The 22,357-nt window shown below is 49.1% G+C and overlaps 1 non-coding gene across 1 annotated transcript; it reads left to right on the forward strand.

Annotated features, from left to right (window-relative positions):
• The first annotated feature begins 21,859 nt into the window (after nt 1-21,859).
• TRNAS-AGA (transfer RNA serine (anticodon AGA)) lies at nt 21,860-21,941 on the forward strand. Its single transcript has one exon. It is a non-coding gene; the product is annotated as a tRNA-Ser (tRNA).
• The last annotated feature ends 416 nt before the right edge of the window (nt 21,942-22,357 follow it).

The following is a 22,357-nucleotide window of genomic DNA, read 5'->3' on the forward strand; positions in this document are numbered from 1 at the left end:
TCAGCAGCGACGTGGGAGCCCACCCCGACCGCTGCAAAAGGAAAGAACAACAAAGCCGGTAAGCGCTAGCGCGAAGAGCGCGAAGTTCGAAGAGCTCAAAAGCCAGCGCGAGCTCTCGCGAGAGTCTCGGCGGCCATATTGGGGCCAGGCGTGAGAGCCAATCAAAAGGAAGAATAAGCACAGCGGCCATTTTGAAGTCAGGCAGCGCCCAGATTGGCTAAAAAGTCTCGCGAGAGTCTCGGCGGCCATTTGAAAGTCAGGCGCGAGGGCCAATCAGGAAGCAGGAAAGTTGGGCGGCCATCTTAAAGTCAGGAAAAGATCGAAAAAGAAGGAAAAAGCGCCGATTGCAAGGAAAAGGAAAGAAAAAGCACAGGCAAAGACAAAGAACAGAAGATAAAGGCTAAACAAAGAAAGAAAATAACAGAAAGACTCAAAGAAATCAAAATAAAAGGGGGACAAAAGTGTCACCACAAAAGAAGAATAGACAAGAAATAATAAAGGAGATATCAAGAGAAATAACTGGAAATAAAAGAGTGTCACCACAAAAGAAGAATAGTAAAGAAAGAATAAAGGAGATATCAAGAGAAATAACTAGAAATAAAAGAGTCTAAAGAAAATGCCAGACACAAAATCACAGAGTGCACAATTCCGCAGACCAGTGCCTTTCGTTGTATCGGAGCCACAAGTGGGCATCCGGTGGGAAAAGTGGATCATAAAATTTGAACGATACATGAAGGCGACTGACGTGGTAGATGAGAAAAAGTTAGATCTACTGTTAAACTTAGTGGGGGATGAGGTGGAGGACCTCCTCATAACACTACCACCGAGTGAATTAGAAACCTATGACAAATTAAAAAAGTGTCTGACGGCCAAGTTTGACCCGCAAAGAAACGTCGACTTTGAGAGATATTCTTTTCACATGGCATATCAGCAGCCAGAAGAGTCAATGGATGACTTTGCAACGAGGCTGAGAAAGCTAGTAGCATATTGCGAATTTGAAAAGTACGACAACGAACAGGCACTTCGCCTCAAACTGATAGAAGGCTGCCGTGACACGGAATTTCGCACAAGACTACTAAAAGAACCGATCACTTTGGAAAAAATTCTTGATCTTGCAAGGGCAGAAGCAAGAGCGATGATACAAGCGAAACAGATGGATCGAAAGGGAGAACAAATACATAGGATGACAGACACCAGCAAGAAAGGAAACTGGAAAGGAGGACACAAGGAACAAGCAGCGAAGAAACAAAGTTCCCAATGCTACAGGTGTGGCCTGGAATTCCCTCACAGAGGACCATGCCCAGCATTTGGCCAAACGTGCAGAAAATGCAACAGAAGCAACCACTTCGCAACTATGTGCCAAGGTGACCAATTCAAAAGTGAACGTGGCAGGCCAGGAAAGCCAAGAACAACAACAACAAAACATGTAAGGCACATGGACGCGACGGAGAGGAGCTCGTCGGGGTAATCAGAAGAAGAAGAGGAAGAAATAACAAGAAAAGTAGAACGCCTATATCTCATGACCACGGATGAAGGATATGAAGAAGAACATATCAGGCTAATAGACAGGAAGTCAATAAAGAAGACGGATTGGGTGACAATTGAAGTAGGGCCACATCAAACAAAATTTGTACTGGACAGCGGAGCCACGTGCAACATCATGTGTGCCACAGAATATGACAAGATGAAGAAGAATCCGCCGCTACAACCATCAAGTGTAAGAGTATTTACATGGGGTGCACAAAATCCTGTAACCAACATGGGAAAATTCACGGACACCATAACGCACAAAGGCAAAACTGTCGTAGAAGAAATACATGTGTTACGAGGAGACATTCCAGCGCCATGTCTACTAAGCAACGTAACAGCAAAAGTAATGGGACAACTGAAAATGATGTATCACATGTCAGAAAAAGAGAGCATACTACAGGAATTCCCGAAGCTAACGGAAGGACTAGGAAAACTTAAAGGAAAACAAATAACACTACACATAAATGAGGCTGTCAGGCCAGTTGCACAGCACCACCGAAGGGTACCAATACATCTACAACCTCAAGTAGAGAAAGAAATAAAGGCGCTACTGGCCCAGGACATCATTGAGCCTGCAGAAGGACCAACGCCATGGGTGTCCGCAATAGTGGCTGTACCAAAGAAGGACACTACGCAGATAAGGATCTGCGTGGACATGAGAATACCGAACACAGCCATCGAAAGAGAAAGGCACCCAGGGCCACACCTGGACGACATTATAAGCTGCCTGACAGGAATGAGAACATTTTCCAAACTAGACCTGTGCAAGGGATATCATCAATTGGAGCTAGATGAGCAATCCAGATACATAACGACCTTCTCAACGCACCTCGGACTGTTTCGTTACAAAAGGCTGAGCTTTGGAATATCTTCAGCAGCAGAAATATTCCAAGAAACGATCAGGCAGATAATAAAACCAATAACAAACAGTCTAAACTACAGCGATGACATCCTGGTCTTTGGGAAGTCAGATGGGGAGCATGACACGGCACTGAGGGAAGTATGCTCACGGCTAGTAGAGGTGGGCCTGACAGTAAATGAGAAGAAATGCGAGCTGGGAAGAGAAGAAGTAGTGTTTTTTGGACACATATTCTCACGAAAAGGAATGAGGCCTGACAAGAGTAAGATAGACACGCTCGAAAAAACGAGTGAACCAAAAGACGTCGCCGACGTGCGCTCGTTTCTTGGCCTTGCCAGCTACTGCGCGAGGTACATAAAAGACTTCGCAACGGTGAGCACACCCTTGAGAGAACTGACAAAACAAGGACACCCATTCGAATGGACCACAGAGTGCACAAAAGCATTTGAAGAGATAAGAGCATCCGTGACAGCAGTCGACCACTTAGCATACTTTGACCCGAACCTATGCACAGAACTAACAGTAGACGCCAGCCCGGTAGGCCTGGGCGCAATACTAGCACAACACAAACCTGGGAAAGATTCACCTCGACAAATAGCAGCATACGGAAGCAAAAGCCTGTCCGATGTTGAGCGAGCCTACTCTCAACCAGAAAAGGAGAGCTTGGCGGTGGTATGGGCATGTGAGCACTACCACATGTTCATATATGGAAAGCCGCTCACAATAGTGACAGACCACCAAGCGCTAGTGACTATTTATGGCAACACAAAAGCAAAAATACCACTGAGAATAGAAAGGTGGGGAATAAGGCTGATGGACTATAACTTCAAGATAATACACAAACCAGGCAAAGATTAAAATCCAGCCGACTACATGTCGCGACACCCGCTCCCGTATCGGAGTAATGGTACCACAATGGCAGAAGAATACCTCAATTTCATCGTGAAACAAAACACTCCAGCGCCAATAACAAGTGAAGAACTGGAGCAAGAGACAAAAAGTGATCCGACAATGAAGACAATAGGAACGATAGTGAGGCTACAGAGATGGAGACACATCAATAGTAACACCGTCACAGAAGAAGGAGTTGACAAGGAAGAACTGTTGGCGTTCAAAAAGATAGGCGAAGAATTGTCGGAGACAGAGAACGGAGTCCTGAGGAGAGGTTCAAGGATTGTAATACCACTTCGACTACGAAAAAGAACAATTAAGATAGCACATGAGTCACACAGAGGAATAGTAGCGACAAAGAAGATGCTGAGAGAAAGAGTGTGGTTCCCAGGACTAGACAGCATGGTAGAGGAAGAAGTGTCACAATGTCACACCTGTCAAGTAACTGGATCATCCAGTAAGCCCACACCGCTGAGGATGTCGGAACTGCCATTGGCAGTATGGACTGAACTAGCGGCGGACTTCTATGGGCCACTGGAGACTGGAAAATACCTGCTGGTAGTCATTGACGAATTTTCGAGATTCCCACTAGTGAGGGAAGTGGCATCGACATCGGCAAACGCCACCTTACCAGTGCTGGACGACATATTTGCTGCCTGGGGCTCACCACAAACACTGAAAACAGACAATGGCCCTCCATTTTCAGGAGAAGAGTTCCGCAGGTTCATGGACTACCTGGGGATCAAACACAGGAAAATAACACCACTGTGGCCACAAGCCAACGGAATGGCAGAACGATTTATGGGGACCATCAAAAGGGCCATCCAGCGAGCAAAATTGACACAGATCTCCATTGGACAAGCGCTGTGTCAAGTACTACGAGACTATAGGAACACCCCTCACAGCACCACGGGCAAATGCCCAGCAGAACTGGTGTTAGGAAGAACAAGCAAGACGAGGCTACCACAGAGAGAAGCCACAGCAGACACCAACAGACAAGAGATCGCAGAAAGAGACAACAAAGAGAAAAAAAAAATGAAAGAATATGCTGACAAAAAGAGACATGCAGCTGAACACCAACTAAAGGAAGGAGACGTAGTAATAGTGAAGCAAACACAGCAAAGAAAATCCGACAGCCCTTTTTCAAAGGAGCCGCTGGTAGTAACTGGAGTAAAGGGGTCAATGGTGACCGCGGTCTCAGACCATCAGAAGATAACAAGAAACAGCTCACATTTCAAGGAGTTCAAAACGGAAGAAGGAGAAAGAGCAATAACAACCGCGGAAGTGGAGGAAAAAGAGCAAGGAACAAACGGAGAAGTGACTACACACAAAGAAGAAGGTGGAAGACCAGAGCAGAGCGGAGACCAAAGACCAAGAAGAGAATGCAAAAAGACAAAGAGACTGCTAGAAGAAATGTAGAGACTCTCTCTCTCTCTCTCTCTCTCTCTCTCTCTCTCTCTCTCTCTCTCTCTCTCTCTCTCTCTCTCTCTCTCTCTCTCTCTCTCTCTCTCTCTCCTCCATCTCTCTCTCTCTCTCTCTCTCTCTCTCTCTCTCTCTCTCTCTCTCTCTCTCTCTCCGCACCGTCTCACAGGAGTTCCACAGTGTGGGGCAAGGACTTGTGCATGGGGAAAGTATTTGTTGTAACAAGGGGGGAGATGTGATGACCAAGACAGATGACGACAGACACTGGACACTAGGACCCTGTGGGTCACAGGGTGGTGACCAGGTCATCGGACACCACTTCCTGTCGGGGACAGGAAAGGACATTATGTAGCAGGACGAGGACAGACGTGCCCTGACGGACTGACGAGGAGCCGAAATAAAGAAGCACATATGCACATACCTGATCTGTGTCCCGAGTAATTACTGCGTGCTGCATGCCGTGTATACAACATGGGGCCTCTGAGTATGTTCCCTAGATGATCAAGAAGAACTTTACCCCAAAAGCAAAAGATAAAAAACAGGATAGTCAACACCATAGGAGAACAGAAACACATCCCTTATATTTTTTTAAACTACAAAGACTTTATATTTCAGAGTAGTTTGTGAAGTCGGCCTCAATGAACAATCCAGTGTTGCAGTTATGACGGTAAGTTGACTTGCACGAGTAGTGGTCTCTGTCCTACCAAATGAAGGCACCATGGAAGCGGTCATGGATTCCTTTCATCTGTCACTCACAGAAGGTAGAAGAATGTACCACTGGTTCAGCATCAGAGCCATCCATGGTATTGGGCGCTACCTTTTCCGTTTTTTTGGGAATGAGACATATTCCTTGAGAATTCCTCAAAGAGTCTCTCGACAGATACAACAGTTCTGTTTCTAGATGCCACAATCGATGGCTGAGGGTCAAACAGTGGTCTGACTTTAGCTGATACTGTCACAAACTTTGCTACATTATGCTGCAAAATTTACATTTTCTTGCCACGTAATTAGTAAACTCTGCAGTATAATTTGATCCTCTCTTGCTGTATAATTTCAGTGTCCCTGGGTATATTGTCTCCAGTGCCTTGCCCTGCCAGTATAGCACAGTAGCAGGAGTGTTTCAATTAGAGGCATATGGACCAGTGAGATTTTCTCTAAGCGTGGGCGTAGTTTGCGAAGTAGCCCTACGCATAGCTATGCAAAGTGCACTTTGCACTACGCAAGCTTCGCATAGCACTACGTGAACTGCATAGTGCGCTGTTCGCGATGATTGCGCAGTGCCGGATGCTTGTCCACACTGTGCAATCATTGAAAACGGCATCTTGCACAGTGCGAGCTGTCTTTAACTGCCGCTTGAGTAGATTTTTACTCGAGCTGCAGCTTTCTTAACGCGGACTGGTAGTTTCTCATCGCGAGCGGTTGCGGGCATACGCGACCACTCACAATGAGAAACCTGACCTCCCTGCGTTGAGAATCTCGCCGGAAGTTTCATTTTCCACGCTCGCGATCGGCAACTTGATGTTGCTGATCGCAAACGAGGAAAAAGTCTTGCCAGAATGTCATTTTGGTTGCTCGTGGTCGCCAACATGACATTGAGGACCGCGAGCAAGCAAAAAATGACAGCCGCACTACGCTACGCGTGTTTTCACTGTGCTACGTCCAATTCATGTAGTGCGAAGTAGCGCAAACTTCGCAAACTACGCGAGCGTAGCATAGTGCTTTGCCCAGGGTTAATTTTCTCTCAAGTATTTAAAATGGCCCATCTTTCCACAATGAACTTGGCTATTTTGCACAATATATTTGATTTCACAGGACTTTACACTCACAGGACCAGGAAGTTGGCATTCTCCCTAGCCACAGCTAAAATGTGCCTCTTAAGAAATTGAAAGAAAGCGACTCCCAGCCCTTTAGCTGATTGGTCAGAAGCAATGGTTACATTAAAATCGTTTGAAAAATCAATCTAGAAACGTATTGACTGATTAACAGAGTTTGATCTGAAACCCCTTTCTCCATGAGCTATCGAACAGATCCAACTAAAGGAGCTTCCTGATACAAACAGCAAACTCATGGAATAACAGAAGCTCATAGGCAATGGGTAAGAGGTACATCTACAAAAGAAGTTTCATTGCAAACAATCAGTTCAACTTAATTGCTGCATATGAACACATCAGAACTGGAAAATCTGCTACATGGCGGCATGGTAACACTACTACTAATTTGACTGCATGCATGGACTCTTACTTTACATGATTGTATGTAACAATTAACTTTCCTACGAAGACACTGATTTGCATTTACTCATACTTATGTTAGTCACAGATATACTTAGAGAATTTAAGTTGTATATCCAATTGCTTTATTGACAAACTTAATAAAATACATTAAAACATTAAAAAATGTCCCATCTCGGTCTTATCATTTAGTGAGTAATGGGCAGAGGAGACAGATAGGGAGTATAATCAGTCCCTTGGAACGGCACCCAAATGTTCATTACAATTTCATTAGAAATACCATAGGCTACAATATTTCACGTGTTGGTATTGCCTCATTTGCAAATTTAGCTTGTACCAACTCAATTTCTGTAAATGTAATGTAATTGTCAATAACCAATAGTATGGGGCAGCCATTTAGAAGACGTATTTAATTTGCCCTTAATCAAGATAAAGAGGCTGGAGCAATCTACACCGTAATTTTAGGACCAGTTTGTTTAATAGGTCCAGTCGCTTTACATGGAAGACAGGTGGCCGAAGAATATTCCAATTGTTAATCAATGCATGGGTTAAAACTTTCTGATACATTGACTTTCTTGTCTTTACAATCTCTTGATAGCCGGCATATGCTAACTTCAATATACACAGCAGTGACGTGGCAGGAACTACAATCCAGCCACCTCACAGGATTCAACTTTCTTCAGCCACTGGTAGTTCTGATTGCACATTGTTGAGTGCATGCAGCATTTTGTTTGCTTCTGTAGTGTAGCATGATTGACTCTATAACAACTGTCACCATCTGTTTCTTCAATTCCCCTTTTTGTTATGTTGAGGCATCCATCTGCCTAGGTGACCTCCACCATGTCCTAAAATACTAAGGGGCATGGCTGTGATTTATTCACTACAATCCTAAAATATGCTACCACCACGTCTACTTCTGCAATTTCTACACCAGATGCCTCTGGTGGATGTTGCAACAGGTAATTAGCGATTCCACCACAAAATCAAGAGCATCTACGACAACTTCAACGAAGACAACCAACACACTGAACCCTCACCAACCACCCCCGACACCCGGAAACCAGCGATTGATGACTGGACAGCCCTCACCACCGAAGACACACTGAAGACAATGAAGTCAATCCACTCAGGGGCCCCCACAGACCCCTGCCCCCACCACATCTTCAACAGAGCCGCCAACACCATCGCACCCATGCTCCGCCAAACCATCAACCGCTCCCTGGCAACCGCCTCGTTCCCAGACGAATGGAAACACGCAGAGGTCAACCCCCTCCTAAAGAAACCCTCAGCGGACCCCACCGACCTAAAAAATTACAGACACATCTCCCTGCTCCCGTTCCCAGCGAAAGTCATCGAGAAAGCCATCAACAGCCAACTCGCCACATTCATTGAAGAACACAATATCCTCGACTCCTCCCAATCCGGCTTCAGAAAAAACCACAGTACGGATGCCCTCCTCGCCGCAACAGACGACATCCGCACCTTACTGGCAAAGGAGAAACAGTAGCCCTCATCCTCCTCGACCTATCAGCATCGTTCGACACAGTCTCCCACCGCACCCTAATACGCAGACTCTACGATGCAGGAATCCAGGACAAGGCCCTCGACTGGATCTGCTCCTTCCTCTCCAGCAGGACGCAGCGGGTCAGACTCCCCCCCTTCCTCTCGGACCCCACACCTACCACCTGCGGAGTCCCCCAGTGCTCGTCCCTCAGCCCGACGCTCTTCAACGTCTACATGGCTCCACTTGCCCCCATCGTCAGAACCTACGGACTCAACATTGTGTCATACACAGACGACACCCAGCTCATCCTCTCCCTATCCAACGAGCCCAACACCGCCAGACGCAAATTTCGAGAAGGCATGGGAGCCGTCGCTAAATGGATGAAAAACAGCTGCCTACAACTAAACACCAACAAAACAGAAGTACTCATCATGGGCCCAAACCCCGACACCTGAAGCGACACCGGTTGGCCCACCGCCCTCGGAAACCCGCCAACCCCCACAGTCCACGCACGCAACCTGGGAATCATCCTGGACTCCGAGCTGAAAATGGACCGCCAGATCAACTCTGTCTCATCTTCCTGCTTCCACACCCTCCGCCTCCTTCATAAGACCTTCAAATGGATCCCCTTCGAACACCGAAAGACAGTCACTCACGCCCTGGTCACCAGCAGACTCGACTACGGCAACGCACTCTACGCCGGAATAAACAAAAACCTCATCCGCAAGCTACAGAACATCAAGAACGCCGCCGCAAGACTGGTCCTCAACCTGCCAAAACACTGCCACATCTCCCAGCACCTGCGCACACTCCACTGGCAACCCGTCGAGGCGAGAATCACCTTTAAGATGCTCACCCACTCACACAAGGCCCTCCACGGCACCAGACCAGCATACCTGAACAGCCGACTCAAATTCCACACACCCCAAAGGACCCTACGATCAGCCCAGCTTTCCTACGCCGTGGTCCCCCGCACCAGAAAGACCAGATCGGGAGGCCGCTCCTTCTCCTTCCTCGCGGCCAAAGCATGGAACGCCCTTCCGCTCCACCTCAGACAGACAACATCGCTCCCCATCTTCGCAAGAAACCTCAAAACCTGGCTCTTCGACAGATACCCTCCTTGATGGAATGGAACCTGCACCCCCCCACCACCCCCCACCCCTAGCGCCTTGAGACCCTTACGGGTGAGTAGTCACGCTTTAACAAACTCCTGATTGATTGATTGATGTTCCAAAATCCCAACTTGTAGGGGACTTGAAACACGTTTTCTTCTAAATGTAACATCAGCTTCTCAACACAGGGAGTTGGCCTTAACACTGATCCTTGGAACAATCTAACTAAGGGTTTGTAGTCAATGAACACCACAAAATAGCTTCTGTAGATTTCAGTCAATGCTTACTGGCAAAAGAGATGGATGCCCACAGATCACTATCTTGTTGATAAAGAAGACCCACCCCTAACCCATTAGGAATAGCATCTATATAGAGTTTAACTGGGTTTGAGAGGTCCTAACATTTTGTCATGTTCCCACCTATAGTGCATCCTTAGTCTTTTGAAAAGTCATTGTTGTTCAATTAACCACATCCGTATTGCATTGCTTTTCAGTAGGTGTGTAACAGCTTTGTGAGGGATGTCACATTGTGAATAAACGACGGCATTACGTTGCCATTGCTAGAAAAATGTGCCTCTGCAATAACCTGCAGTTGGTACAGTCTTGATATTGTGTATCTACTTGAGGTTAAGAGCAACACTAGCCAATGCTAAGTCGTAGCTGAAGAATTCAACCTCTAATTTCAAGAATTCACATTTGTTGCCATGAAATGCCAATCCTTTCTCCATCCTTCTGGTGAGTAGGGCTCGCAATCAAGAGTGAAGGCATTCTAGGGGCATCACATGTTCTAATATGCCATCACTGACATTGATGACCCATGGGAGTCCAGGCAACATTTCTCATATTTCTAGAATAGAGTTATGACATGCATTGAAAACGTAGTTACATACATTGTTGACTCATCTAGTATCAGAGAGTGGTATTCTGTGTTTTAATCAAGCTCTGAGAACCATTTTGATCCATTCACTCCCTTCACCAGGTTGTCAACTGTTGGAGTGATGTGTCTTTCTCTTTGGATGGTTTGATTACTGACATGTAGATCAACAGCTAAACTGATCTTGCGTGGCTGTTTCAGCTTTCCATCACCAATGATGGGAGACAGCCAAGCACTGGGTGTGTCAATAGTTTTCAATGAATGCTTCTCTTATACTTCTCCAACTCTATTCCTCAGAGATCCTAGTTGTACTGACTGATCTACATCCAGCTTTACACTTTCGCCTCTTAAGCAGCCAGTGCTATAAACATGTCCTTCTATTCCTCCAGCATGTCTCTTCAGTCTCAAACAACTGCATGTTGGATGCAAGCTCTTTTGGGACAAAGGCATTCAGCCACCTGTTATCAGTTCAATATTCAACCACTCATGTTGGCTGCAAATAAAATTGTCTTTGATGGGATTTTGCTACTGAATGTCCCCATTTTTTTGAAAATTAGTGTGAGTTGAAGTGAGTTTCAAGGTGAGGGATTGGTAGTCTCTTCATGTCATAACATACAGAATATGTATATTTAGTTAAATAGGGTGTGGTTTTTTTTCTCCATTCTTCAGTGAGGGCTGATGTGATGAGTATGTGTTGGTATTCCTCTATGATGTTACTCATTCCAGATTCCCATTCACGACTTGGGTCTATTTCTTGTTTCAGGATTATTACAGACCAGTAAAAACTCATTAGTCAAAGCCAACCAATTGGATATGTTGTTGGGTCCAAAACGATTGTTTTAGCAACAGGATGAACAGACGTGTCCTCTTGCTAGGCATTCAGGTTCATGTGTGGGATTGCCTCTATGGTACCCACAAGACTGGCATGTTTCGGGATCCATAAACATCTTAAGGCAAGTATCAACCTCACTCGTGGAGTCAAACAGTTCTTACCTCACAGACAGGAATGCTAAGGAAGCTTTAATGTGGCTTGTACAGCCTCTCAACAGCTGATGTGAGCGGCTCAAAGTAAGCAGGATAATATTTCCTTTTTTGTTTTCTCATAATCGGTCACCTCAAATTCAAAAAGATGCACCTCTGTAAAATTGGGACATGCATTTCTTCCCCTTGATCTGCTAGTTCATATGTGCTTACCAGTCCATGATGTCAGGTGGGGAGCACATCAGTGTGTTCTTTGGGCCTTGCTTAGACTGCCCTAAAATTGACATCTGGTAGTCAGGGTTAATTGTAAACCAGTCTAGAAAACTGAATTTGGGTTGTGTACTAGAAAATATATAAAACATATGATTGTGAAGGGTTTTTTGGCATGTAATGCGGGTGTATATCACTGACCAGACGAATGGAGATGGAAGATAATTAGTATTGCATTTCTAGAGTTGTTTCTGGTGCTGAAAGTGAGAATTTAGGATCAGGAACTGAAGAGGATGTAAGTGACTTTTGTGGTGGACAATGAAGCTTTGGTGAGAGTCATCAATAGGATGTTGGTCGGTGACCAGTGGGTGTTGTGCCTTTTGAGAGAGCTAACTTTGCATTTATGTAAACATGCAAATCCTATTCTAAGCCATGACAGCGAAGTGACTGATAGCATGTGTTGTTTAGAGGGATCGAGATTGCATGTTTCAATCAGAGGGAGGCAGCACCCATTCTGGAGTATGTGGGGATGATTGAACTGTGTGGGCTTTGAAGCTGGCAGAAGATTTGCCAGCTCTTTCATTAAGGGTCAAATACTGTCAGGTCTCATTGGACATTTTGACGAATGGTCTGAGGCAGAGAGATAAGTGCTCAACAGATTGGAATGTAGGAGGGGCAGTCACCACCGCTGTTATTGCATCCTTGTTAAGGCAAATGTTTTGTGCATGTGTGCCCAGTGGGAGCCAGTGAGGGACAATTTGGTAGGCATATGATTGAGTCATGAGCTACAGAAACTGGCAAGGAGTAGAATAGTAAGCAAGGCATTATGATCAACATAGTGAAAGCAATTGCTCAACAGGTGGAATTTGCGTTCACGTCCACCTAGAAATGTAGGTTGCATCAGGCAATATATTTTGTGATGTTCTTCCACGTGATATGGAATTCTGACGTAGTGGCTGCTAGCGTCTATGGGATTTCTTGTGGGACGAGGTGTGTATAGAAAGTTAATGGTTGTAGGTTAGGCTTAGGAAGAGTAAAACTGATCAGTGGTGCTCCAGGGTAGCGGTGATCTTGCAGTTGTCAGGAGATGGTGGAGTGTGCCAGTTAGAGCCTTCGGTGCTATGCAAGGAATAGAAGCCCATGTGGGTGGTTGGCATTTAGACATGAACTCAGAATGGCAGTTCGGGCCAAGAAACTGCTGGCTGTTTAACGGAAATTTGCAACATTTGGTGGTTGGACTCTGAGAAATTAAGAAACATATTCTTTTAGGATAAGAGAAGCCACATAAGTGTTAGGCCCGGGTCTGAGAGAGTGAAGATTGAAGTGCATTTGCGGGTGGAGTTTGAAGTGTTTATGCGACTGGCTGATTCCTTCGGCAAGGGGATGGTGGCTGCAATGGCTAATGATTGGAGAAGAAGTGACAGAATTAGCAACTATTTGGCCACTTTAGATCAAAATTATGGATAGCATGTGCTGGGAGACAGTCTTACTGGCAGTAACGTGATCTAGGTTGGATAATGATAAAGTGGTGGGACATTATTGTATTCATGGTCGATGAGATGGAGCAGATGAAATTGGGGGACGAATGGCCAAGGCTGGATGTAATACTGACTTAACCAGGGGAAAATGATTTAGTGCAAATGAACAGAGTCACAGCAGATATCTCCTAACAGAGGAAACCATAAGAGTTAACACCATAGCGAAACCACATCTTCTCCGACTCCCCAGAGCCTCCCTATTTCCTCATTGACCTAGGACTTAGACACACACAAAGAGACGCACGCACATACATCCAAAAACTTGCTTGTATATTTTAAAAACACAACCTTCTCCGTTCCTCAACCCTGACCGCTAAAAAATGGGAGGTTTGTGACAGAGAAATAGGGAGTCACTGCACTGCTTCATTTGTAAAAGAATAAGTGCTGGGGCATACATTTTGCTTGGAAGCCTGCAGCTGATGCTGCCTATGGTTAGTCATGTCCAGTAGCGGTACAAAAGGGGGTAATAATGGACGGAGTATCTGAACCAATCAAACACTCACACCCAGTCAACAGATCTGGGTTTAATCCATCACTGTTCTTTAGCCCACTCTGCCACCCCAGTTCAGACATGGCCATATGCAAATCAGTCTGACCCTGTGCCTCATGGGAACAGTCCAGCCCGAACTGCCAAGCCATGCCTTCCCTGTTCATGAAGATGGCCCTGTAAGCCGCTCCCGGCTACCCCCACCGAGTGGCTGAACTCGATGGCGCCGCAGAGTCTCAAGCAATATTGGTGACACTCATTCCGGATCCTCTTTTGCCTGGCGGGCCTGTCCGACCTGGCGCCAGTCGTCCCCGCCTCCTCCTCATTGGCCTCCGAAGACACAGCGGTGGCACGGCCCGAGGTTTCGGAAACGCAGCGGGCCCTGGAGACGACGATCGGCGACCCTCGTCACGACAACTGAGTGCCAGGGGCGACTTGGACGACACCAGCACTCGGTGGTGCCTTTGACGAACTTTCCTCCACGGGGCCCCGCCGCCATGGGAAAACCGAAAGGGGCCAAGGGGACTACTCCAGCCGCCTCAGATACGGAGGCGCCGGATAAGGATGGCCGAGGAGACCCGGAGAGCTCTGGTGGTCCCCACCTGCAGCAACAATTTGACCGGGTCCTGGAGGCGATCGCAACCACGCGCTCGGCCTTACAGCAAGACATCGCCCAGGTCGCGACGAGTCTGGGCCTTCTCAGGGCGGAACACGGTAAGCTCTGGGATAGAGTCAAGGAGGTGGAGAGCTCAGTGAAGGTCTTGGAGCCGGCACAGAGGACCCTGGCCGCGACAATGAAGGATGCCCTGTCCCGGATTGAGGTCTTGGAGAGACGGGCGGAGGATGCCGAAGGACGTAATAGACGGAACAACATTCGGGTGGTGGGCCTGCCGGAAAAGATTGAGGATGGCGACATGGTGGCCTACTTGGAAGCTTGGCTCCGGGACACAATAGCCCCAGAGGGCCTGTCCTCCTTCTACACCCTGGAACGGGCGCATAGAGTGCCGACGAGGCCGCCGCAACAGGGCCGCGCCCCGCGACGGTGGTGGCGCGTTTGCTACACTTTCGGGACAGAGACCTCATCCTCAATGCCGCCAGACACAATGGACCTTATCAGGTCGAGAATAGCCAGGTGAACATTTTCCCGGACTATACTTATGAGACCCAGCGCAAAAGGGGCTTCCTTTTTGGCGATCAAGCGCGAACTTCGGAGCGAGGGCATCCAATACTCGCTCCTCTTTCCTGCACGGCTCCGCATTATCGTGGACGACCCAACCCAGTTTTTTGATACCCCGGAGGACGCCTGTAACTGGCTTGAACTCTATAGAGCTGGCAAAGATGGTTTTGGCCCGTCGTCCCAACTGGCAGTTGAACCTGGGCAACAACGCCGCTCCAAGAGACTTCGCAGCCGCCGCGGCAAGCCGGGCAGGCCTTCGACAGTGGAGACTTTGGCGGAGCGGAAGGGAGTGCTGGAGATGGTGTCTACTTTATCTGGTTCGCACGGTGGCCCCATTATCGAGGAATCGGGACTTGGGGACGAAGGGGCCCGAACGGACACGGAGGAGTCGGAGACCGATAGTGTCCACTTGCCGGTGGTTACTCCGGGCTCGGCTGAGAGCATGCTGGATGGACAGGGGTGACGGGGTGAGCTACTTCCATTTGGGTGGGGGTATGCGGCGGGGGTGGTGAGGGACGGCGAATGATCACAGGCCCTGGTGGAGGGGGGAGGGGGGACCCCGGCTGGGCTATAGCGTTTTGACCTGGGTTCAACTTAATCTCGGTAGTCCGAGAATCGAGGGCCCATTACCGGCGCCCAGCCCGCACCTTGCCCTTAAGGCCTTCCTGCGGTGGCGAACGCAGGATTAGTTGGGGATTGTGGGATTGTTGGGAGTATGGTTTGGATGGGAACTAGATGGCAGTATTTGGGTCCTGTTCTGGGGTGGGCGGATAAGGGTTTGTTTCGGAGGGGAGTTGTTGTTTCTTTGTTGGGGAAAATGGCCGCCATCAGTGTTGCATTGACTGTCGCTAGTTTTTGGTTGGGGCCTGTGTGGGGAGGCCCGGAACGGACAATATGGGACTATGGTTGATATTACTAATGTGAAATGCATCACTTGGAATGTACGAGGGCTTCACACTATGTCTAGACGACACAAGGTTCACGCTTATCTAGTGCGTAGAGGGGTTCAGATAGCGCTGCTCCAGGAGACTCATCTTAACAAGGCGGAGGGGGCGGCGCTCCAGCGTAGGTGGAGGGGGCAGGTCTTCTATACCTCGTACTCGGCTTACGCAAGAGGGGCACTGGTTTGGATCAGGGCTGGGGTTCCCTTTCAGGTTACTAAGTCACTGGTGGACCCGGAGGCTCACTATGTAGCTCTCTCGGGCACTCTGGGGGGCAGGGACTTGAACATTTGCTGCATTTATGTGCCTAATGTGGACCAGCTCGCCTTCCTCTCCAGGTTATCGGGTTCGTTGGCCCACTTCCTCTTGGGAACCCTCCTCCTCGGTGGCGATTTCAACTCGGTAGTGGACGTAGAGGCCGACCGCTCGCACCCCCCCCCTCCCGGACTCCCCGGTCCGCCGGGTGGCGAAGGGGCGGAAGGACTGGCAGTCGCACTGGGGGCTCACAGATGTTTGGAGGGCACAGCACCCGGATACTAGGGACTACTCCTTTTTCTCTAGCTTGCATGAGTTACACATGCGGCTGGATGGGTTTCTGGGCTCGGCGGAGGTGGTTTCTGCTGCGGTCCGTTCTGAATATTTAGCCAGGACCATATCAGACCACAACCCCCTCCTGATGGACCTTCGTTGGTTTCCCGGGGTCCCGGCTGTGCCCACCTGGAAAATGCGCCCGGAGATCCTAGAGGACATAGTTTTTAAGGCGGAGTTGGGGGACAGGATCTCGGAGTACTTCGCGTCCAACGGGGGTACTGCGGGATCGAGAGCGTTGGAGTGGGATGCCTTTAAGGTGGTGGTCAGAGGCTACTGCATTTCTAAAAAAGTGGGCATGCGGCGAGTCATCCTTGATGACCTGGCTACGGCTGATAAGACGCTCCGCGAGATGGAACTCCGCCGCCCCGGTCATCCGGAGCTCCAGGAGCGCACGGCGGCGGCGCGGGAGTCGGTGGCGGCGGCGGTCGAGCGGCTGCGCTGCTTTGACTACAAGGCCTACACTACTAGATCGCTCGCGGAAGGGGATAGGTCGAGCGCGTTGTTGGCATGGCTGGCCAATCCTACGCGCCAGACATCTTTGACGACGTCCATACGCACGGCGGAAGGTGCAGAAGTACACACTCAACCGGAGATTCTGGGCTGTTACCTGCGCTACTACGAACAATTGTACCGCAGTGGCTCTGCCCGGGACCCCGACCTGATTGAGGAATACCTGCAGCTCCTAGAGCTGCCAGCGCTGAAGCCGGACGTGGCGAAGGCTTTGGGCTCCGATATTGAACTGGGTGAAATTCGCAGTGCCATTAAAGGGATGGCGAGGAACAAGACCCCGGGCCTGGACGGCCTCCCGATTGAATTTTACTCCGCTTACGTTGACCTCCTGGCGCCTCGGCTACTAGTAGTATACAGAGAGGCGAAGCGGTTGGGTCGCCTCCCCAGCTCGATGTGTGAGGCTTTAGTGGTTCCCCTCCTTAAGCCTGGGAGAGAATCGGCTGACCCGGCGTCTATCGATGTTGACGGTCGATTATAAGAACCTGAGCAGCATATTGGCTACAAGGCTGTTAGGGCACATGCGCTCACTGGTACACGAGGACCAGGCTGGCTTCATTCCCAGGCGGAACACAACCATGAACATTCGCAGGCTGTTTCGTTTATTAGGGGATTTGCATGCAGACGCCCCGTGCCCGGTGGTTCTTTCAGTAGACCTGGAAAAGGCCTTTGATAGCCTGGAATGGGACTACCTGCGCAGTGTCTTGCTGCGATTCGGCTTGGGTGAGGGCTTTGTCAGGTGGACCACCGTATTGTATGCCTCGGCCAGGGTGAGGGCGGGTCCACTGATCTCCTCGCAATATCCAGTGGAGAGAGGCACGAGACAGGGGTGCTCACTGTCCCCGCTGCTCTTCCCGCTCGCGGTGGAGCCCCTGGCGTTGCTGCTGCGGTCCGGGGTTTACTACAACGGTTTGCGGACGCCTTCCGGCTCGCACCATGTCTCGCTATATGCCGATGACTTGTTGCTCTTCCTGGAGGACCCGATGGATGCCTTGAGGGGGGCCGCGTCGGCGCTGACAGCTTTCGGAGGGGTCTCGGGCCTTCGGGTCAACTGGGCCAAAACTTGTCTGTTCCCGGTTCGCAGGGGAACGCCCAGTCCGGACATCAGTGGGGGGATTAGATGGGAACCTGACTGTTTCAAGTACCTAGGGGTTTATATATACCACGACCCGATTGACCTCCTGGATGGGAACATAGCCCCTTGCACTCGCGCGTTGCGCGGCAGCATGGACTTCTGGGCCACCTTGCCGCTCTCGGTGGCAGGGCGGATCGCACTGTTGAAAATGGTGGCACTCCCCCGGCTGCTCTACTACTTTCGGGCATTACCGATTTGGATCCCGCCGGCCACCTTTCGCTTATTGCGATCCATGGTGGTGGGATTTCGCTGGGGCTCGGGCCGCCGGAGAGTGGCTCTCAAGACCCTGATGAGGCCCAAGACTGAGGGTGGCCTGGCGGTGCCGGATTTCGAGAAATACTATTTGGCGGCGCAACTCCAGACCTTCACCCAGGAGGTTGCGAGAGAATTTCGCGGCCCGGAGACTGGGAGAGGTACGGGGATGCCTAGGCACGTTATCTCCTTCATCACACTCCGGCAACGTCTGGCCTTGCAGGACCTGACGCTCGAGGAAAAGACCATTCGTTTGTGTTGGAACCGAGCCCACGCCCGGGGACAGCTGAGGTTGCCCTATGCACCTGAGATACCACTGGGTATGTTGACGGCCCTCCCTCACGGGGGAGACTGGTCGCGCCTGGGGCTCTGGGAGGACGCGGGACTGCAGCTGGTGGGGGACCTTTACGAGGACTGGGTGTTATTGCCCTTCCAAGAGATCATGGACCGCTTTGACGTTCCTCGGGGTGATTTCCTTTTGCACGCGGCTCTGGTCCAAGCGATACAAACACACTGGAAAAGCGGGCTGGAGGAACCGCCTACATCCCCGGTGTGCCAATACGTCATGATGTCCGCGGGGACGGTCAAGACAGTCACATGCCTGTATAGCAGATTGATTGGCGAGGGGTTGCCCCCCCTCACCACTTTACGGACCCGATGGGAGGCGGACATAGGGAAGGAGATACCGGAAACGACCTGGTCACAACTCATGAGGCGGGCCTGGAAGGGCACGCGCCATGCCCGCTTCCAACTGGTCCACTTCTATGTGCTCCATAGGGCCTATCTGACCCCGGCGAAGATCCAACAGTACTTTGCCACGGACTCTGCAGAGTGCCCCAGATGCCGGGCGTCTGAGGCGGATCTCCTCCATATGCTGTGGTCTTGCCCGGCACTGTCCTCCTATTGGCTTGGAGTAGGAGACACCCTGAATAGGGTGACAGGGAGGTCCTTGTCAGTCGACGCGGCGGTGGGGCTCCTACACTGGTTCCCGCACACCCCCAAGAATAAAATCTCAAGCAAATTTATTGATCTGGGGCTTCTCCTCGCTAAACGTGAGGTAACCAGGAATTGGAAGGCACGGTCTGGTCCAACAGAGGTTAGGTGGCGCGGCGAACTGTTGAAATGGGCAGCGGGTGAGAGTACGCTGCGATACCAATTGGCTAGGCGACAGCAAAACGAGAGAGCGCTAGAATCGGCACTGGAATGGGAGACGATAGTGCAGGCCCTCAGAGACGATTGTGCTTCCAGCGATTCCGAGAGTGAGGATGCGACACATCCCGAGTCCCGATAGTTAACTTTATTTCAGATGTCCATTGGCTACTCCGGGGTACTTCACATAGGCTTTACTACATACACTACCACACACACTGATGGCGGGGGTTGGGGGGGGGTACCAGTAGAACCACTAGTTTGTTGGGGTGGGTTTCTTTTAATTTTTTGTAGGATGATTTAGAAAAGCAGATGAAGACCTTTAGATCATCCGGACCAGCTTCGACCTTGTACCAGATCCCCTTTGGTGCTCGCCGCCCGGCCCTTGGGTTGTGGGCTGAATGGCTGTGTACTCTTGTCGTTGGCCAGAGGACTATGGAAAATACCCAATTGTTTCTGATTGCGCTTATTTTGCTGGTCTGATATGTAATTTTCACTAATTCCTGCAATAAAAATATATTTAAAAAAAAAAAATGGATTAAACCCTGATGAGTGTACTGGGGTGAGTGTTTGATTTGCTCAAACGCTCCGTCCATCATCCCCTTTTGTATCGCTTTGTTCGCCCTAAGTTGGCAGGGTATGCTCAGACGTGAGTCCCTTGCTCACTTTGCCACTGGATTCAAGATAGCCTGGCTGATGAGGGTTATGAACCAGGAACCGGTCCCAGGATGCTTTTTTCCAGTCCAGGGAAGACATGGCTTGGCAGTTGGGGCTGGACTGTTCCCATGAGGCACAGGGTCAGACTGATTTGCATATGGCCATGTCTGAACTGGGGTGGCGGTGTGAGCTAAAGAATGGTGATGGATTAAACCCTGATCAGTTGACTGGGGGTGAGTGTTTGATTTGCTCAAACGCTTCGTCCATCATCCCCTTTTGTATCGCTTAGTCATGTCCAGTATCAAGACTGCCTCGTCTTGGATTCCACGTTATTCCTCTTTCTCGCAACACCATACAAACCCGCTCCTTTATCTCACTCTTGCAAGATTCTCCTTCCACCTGTTTTCAATCTTTGTCATATTTTTTTCATTTTTTACCTCCTCCTTCTATACCTCTTTTCTTCCTTTCTTTCTTTTTTGTCACTGATGATGAAAAAAGGCCCTGTCCACAAAAGTTAGTGGCGTGCTAGTGGGACACCCCGGCAACCAGCAGCTCAAATAAGCACTCTGAGTCAGGAAGGGCAACTCACCCACATAAAAGTGGAAGGCATAGGTGCACAAGAGGGTCAGAGAGCAAGCAAAGTCAGAGGTAAAGTCTGAAAAATTGTAAAGGTGAAATCGAAGCTTAAAGCAACCCGTACCCAGCACTCACTCGCTAACCGTCCCTACACTTGAAGCACAAGAAGAGGCAGAACACATCTGTGAAAGGTGTTAGGTTCTCGGCTAGCTCAGTTGGTAAAGCATGAGAGTCTTAATCTCAGGGTCCTGGGGTCAAGCCCCATCGAGCGAGTCTGTTTTTATTATCAAATTAAGTTCATTTAAATTAAAAAAAATCCTCTCATATTTGATAGATAAGATTGTTGTAGAATGAAGAATGATGAATATAGAGAATTAAAAAGCTACATATTGGGAGTGATTGGACCCGGGCTGGTATAGTCTGGAAAGGATCACTTGCTACATGCACTTTACACTTCTCTCACGGCCGTCCCTGATTGACTTGACAGTCTGAAGTGAAATGCAACGCTTCGTCTTCTCTTTGCTTAGGGAGTGTGGGTCAGGAGACATCCTGGTGATGGGGCTGTTCCTGGGGAGTGGGGACGGGTTGTTTGACGGACAAGGACCTGCTGAACATGAAGGGTTAATGGTTTACTCCTGATATTTGTAAAAGTGTCGAGCGTGGAAGTGTGTGTCTACGGAAAGTGAAAGATGAGACATTGAACACAGTTTATGCAAATCGGTGGAGGAACACAAGTCCCTGCAGCCCTCATGGGGCAGTGGGGGCCACACTTTATGGGCCCCACTCTCTTCAGAGTGACCGCGACCCCATTGTACCCATGGCCAATGAATATGTGTGAGATTTAGGAGACTTAGGGGCCACACTTCAAGGTTTGCGGGGCCACTTTTTAGGTTAGGCCACCGATCAAATGAAAGATGCACAGAGGAGAAATCCCAGAGCATAAAGGGTTAAGAAACTGAAACAACTGACATGTAATGGAGCAGTCACCAGGACCCTGGGGGGAGGGGGGGGCACCTTATCCTGCTGCAGAAGTGTCAGTAAGTCTCCCAGAAGATGATTCCGTCCCCACGTTTGCCTTTCAGTGCGAAATATCGTTAGACACATCCCTCAATCACACAATCCCTACAGACAATGCAGGATGTTTCTGTTTCATACTGAATATAAATATGAGATCTAATTCAAGGCGTATGTACAACAGTAAGACTTCAGCATCATGACCTCATACAATATCCTTAAGTAGTCGTGGCCGAGTGGTTAAGGCGATGGACTAGAAATCCATTGGGGTCTCCCCGCACAGGTTCGAATCCTGCTGACTACACGTTACTTTTAAGGACTTCCGATTTAACATTCGAAATTAAGGTTAAAGTGCAGTAAATCAAACATGTCACTCTTGGAATGCCTTCTACCAGTAACCAACAGATAAGTGTATCCACGTCATTGGAAAAGCTGAGCCAGACCTGGGCAAAATAGACATTAGACACAATGTGGCTTTACATAGTGCTTATTACATCAGACAAGGTATTGAAGTAATTTGGCGAGTAGCAGGGCTACTCAGGATCAATAGTTTTATGAATAAAGTTGTGATTTTTTAAGTTTGTGGGTTAAATCGTGTTCTCAGGGGGGCGTGGCCAACATGGCGGGCTGAGCGGTCGCACTCGCTGTGAGCTCCGCCGGACCCGAGCCCTTAACCTCCTAATTTAGCACTGGTCTCCCCCGGAACCGTGCATTTGGCGA

Source organism: Lissotriton vulgaris, chromosome 12 (assembly GCF_964263255.1).
Source record: "Lissotriton vulgaris chromosome 12, aLisVul1.2, whole genome shotgun sequence".
Taxonomy (NCBI): Eukaryota; Metazoa; Chordata; class Amphibia; order Caudata; family Salamandridae; genus Lissotriton; species Lissotriton vulgaris.